This window comes from Petaurus breviceps, unplaced genomic scaffold (assembly GCF_028583685.1).
Source record: "Petaurus breviceps papuanus isolate PSGF00001 unplaced genomic scaffold, PetGlider_PUasm1.0 42, whole genome shotgun sequence".
Taxonomy (NCBI): Eukaryota; Metazoa; Chordata; class Mammalia; order Diprotodontia; family Petauridae; genus Petaurus; species Petaurus breviceps.
In genome coordinates, this window is record NW_027186325.1 from 4,670,313 (window position 1) to 4,674,352 (window position 4,040).

The window sequence follows — 4,040 nt, forward strand, 5'->3', positions numbered from 1 at the left end:
TATATATATATATATATATATATATATATATATATACATATGTCTATATATGAGGGTATATGGACATATGAATACATATGTGAATGTGTGTATATATGTTTACAGGTATACATAGATAGAGGGGACAGGACCAATTTAAGAGAAAGGGATGATACTTAAAAGGTGAAATTAAGAGGTAAGAAGAATATAATAAGAGGAGATGGGGAGAGACAGATTGGGGTAAACTATCTCATACAGCAGAGGCAAGGGAAAATGGTTACATAATTTAATAATAGTAGGAAGCTCAGGTCCAGGTTTGTTCTACTAAGCTGAATCTTAATCATTTGAACATCTATTAGTTTTTTTTTTCTTTTAAGTGCTTGCCTCTCCTACTCAATGGGTTTCACCTTCTCTATAAGAAATACTACTCCCATACGATCAGAAATCTCTAGTTTTCTATCTGGCTGGCTGAGACCCAGAAGCTTCAACATTCCTATACAAGAAGAATTCTTTCCTCTCCAGGACCCAAGTGGTTCTTCTCACTATTGCTGTGAACTCTGAGTACTAGAATACATAGGTTCTACCACTTTCTTTTCAAGCCCCTAAAGAGAAAGGTGGTAGGAAAGGGGAAGGAGTGGATGGAAATCACTGCCTAAGAAACTGTTTTCATGACCTATTTTTTTAGGTCACTGCTCTGCCCTCTTTGCCTAACCTAATCACTAATCCTCTATAACCCACCCAGATTTCAAATTTTATTTAATAGGGGGAGAGGGTTTTCATTTTTCCAATGGAGATAAACTTTCTAAAGTTTATATTTCAGGGAAAGGTAACATACTTTTTTTTTCCCCTGAGATATGGCTATAATGACAGAACTAAACCTAGGACGTGTATTGGGGTTATGTGGGCTGATAGTGATAACATGGTAGGCCCATCAGACATAGAAAAGGACATAAAAGAGGGGAGTTAATGATTTGAAAACAAATATTGGCCAATTTCAGAAGTTTGCTCAAAGCTGGATAGGCCCTACAGTAAGAAAATATGGACAAACAATTATTTAAATCTTTCAAGCAAAATGTTTGGTTTTGGCTTGAATTATTCACATTCAATTAAAGAGTTCTGTTCATCCACAATATCAAGACAAAAACGACAGTGAATTTGTAATAAGTAGCTTTCTCTGCTAAAGTATCTCATTTTAGCTCCACAAAATTAGGGCATCGTTCAATCCTGATGCTACATTCATAGAACTATGAAGAACCCTACTTATTTATCAAAAGTAGAGGAAATCAGATGATGAGAATAAACATATGTCTAGAATTTCACTGCCTCCCTTTGTTAGGAAAGCATCATATTTATATTTTGCACACCTTCACACAACCTCCTTATTTCCTCCAATCCAAAAAAAACAAATTTGTGAATTTATTTTTCCTTCTAAATTATTTCCTTCTAGTCTCCCCCATATGGTGCTATGGTTGGCAAAAGGAGCAGCAGTAGTCATTCTAAAGGCTTAATACAATTAACTAAACTTGTAAGAAGGTCCTATAGCTTAAAAAAAAGAAATAAGACTTAAATAGATGCTCTCAGAAAGCCCTAGGAGACTCTCTTAAGGTGGACATCTATTTAAGGTGATAGCGGCAAAGATTTTACTGCATCCAGGGGTACAGATTATCTATGAAAGAAATTTATTTGCATTGTATCTATGTTCCCTCATACCCAGCCTATTTCAGAGTAAAAATATCTGCTAAAGTGGATAAAGTTTATAATTTATTAAAGTGTTCTATACCAAGAGAGCTAAATAATCTCTTGATTTGAGGGACCAGTTATATACCTTCAATAAAAAAAATGATAAATTATAGTAATCATGCTTCAGTTTTCTAAAGCATGTTATCATAACTTTAGAGTTTTTAATATCACTAAGTAGGCTAAATCCTTACAGTAGATTATTTTATAAAACTATATATAAAACCCTATTTAGTACTGTAATTCTGAAGATTTCAAAGTTGGTTGTTCTTTGAATTGATAACTGAAAGATATTTTTCAATTGGATTGATGTCACTTTTCAATTTCACTTTGAATATAGTCATTTAACCTAAATTGGCTTTATGGTTGCATAAAGTCAGGGAAACAGAAATCGATAAAGATATAGATAGATAGAGACAATAAGAGACAAGAACAAACATATAGAGAGAAATAGAGAGGAGAAGAGAACATGATAAGTAAGAAAAGAAGAAAGGAAAAGGAATGGACTGGGGAGCAAGAAAAAGAGAGAAGCAGGAATAGATAAGTTGGAGAGCATCATGGATTTTTAGGCTTGATAAAATATAATGTCAAAGTGAAATGCATATTTTCTGCAAATTGTATGTAATTGTACATAAGTGAATAAATGTCATGCATTATATTTTGAAGCCTCTTTAACCAAAGTTCATAGAAAATAACATAAATGGTAAAATATGAGTGCTACTACTTTACAGCATATATATGTATATATATAATCAGAAAGTGTTATTGAGAGAAGTTGGCATGTCATATCAAAATAATGTCAAAAAGGTAAGAGAAATCAAACTTTAAAATACTTCAAAATGTAAATAGTGGCAACTGCAGCATGCAAAAAAAAATAATCCAACCAATAATTAAATTTCTTTTATGGTTCTTAAAAATAATTCAGTTATAATGTAATAAATAATATCACATATACATTTATACACATAATAATAATATTAACAATTAGCAGTACAGGTGAAAGTAGAAGTCAGAAAGTTATTGAGCTCTGTGAATGTCCCAGTGTATTACAATTATAGAGACACCTGTGGTAAATAATTGATTTGATCCATTCTGGAAATATGGAGTACTAAATAGTCCTGAGAAGTAAACACTCTGCCAACAAGCCACAGGTGTACAACACAGGACGACATGAAAATATAATTGTGAAAGATGGGATGCCATTTTCTAAATATAACACATATAACCTAAAATAATTTTTGTAACTATTATATATTTATGTTTGCTCATTTGTTGTTTTTTTTACTGGTATCATAACACTGGAGCAGTCAAAATTCAGGCAATTGGTAGGTAAAATCCATATAATAGTTTGGATTTACATCTATAAATAAATAATAAAATCTTGATTAAATAGCAAGGCTTATAAACCTATAATTGTCCTCTCAATGCATACTACCAAAAATCAATGTGACATATCAAATCTGGAATTTTAATTACTCAGGTAATTATGAAAATACATAATCCTTACAGTACCTTTGAAAAATATTAATTGTGATAAAATTAATATAATGTATCTCCTGTGAATATTGAAATCCTGTCCTCATTATAACGAAAATCCTATTTTTAAAATGCAAATGTAATATAATTCATAGTATTCAAAATTACACTCTGAGAAGGAGAAAGACCTTTTGGAATCTTAATTAATATTTTCCAGACATTTGAGTTTGTTCATTGAAGTAGAATAATTTTTTTGATTATCTATCTAGAAGTGACAACTAATAGAAGTGAATAAAAATATAAATTATCCAAAATAATAACTGCTGAAAATATCACTTAATTATGTTTGCAATGGTATCAGATACACACATTTCTCAACACAGATATGCAATATAATTTTAAAGTGAAAGTGTCAACCTGTGTACTCAATCCCTCCCTGCCCCCCTTCATGCTATGTCTTTTTAGATTCTAAAGTCCTTGTTAAAAAGACTTTTTTTTCAACCTTTGCATAGTAAACAAAATATATCTTGATTTGCAAATTGAATTAAGTTGGATTTGTTTAAGTGATATTTTAGTAAGTAGTCTGAAACTCAAGTGGTTATTGGAAGAAGCTCTACATTCAAGGATAATTTAGAATCAATGAGACTTTAGTGCTTCAGGGTCCTAAGAAACCATCTATTTTAACTTATAACTTACCAAAATCCCGTATATGTCATCAAGAGCAAAAATTCATTCAGTAAGACTTGCAAAGTTCTAGTTGGGGAATTGACCTGACTTCTGAGAGAAGTTTTGCTTAGTTTGGCTACCACTAATTGTCAGAAATTATTTTCTGCCTGTCTAGAACAACT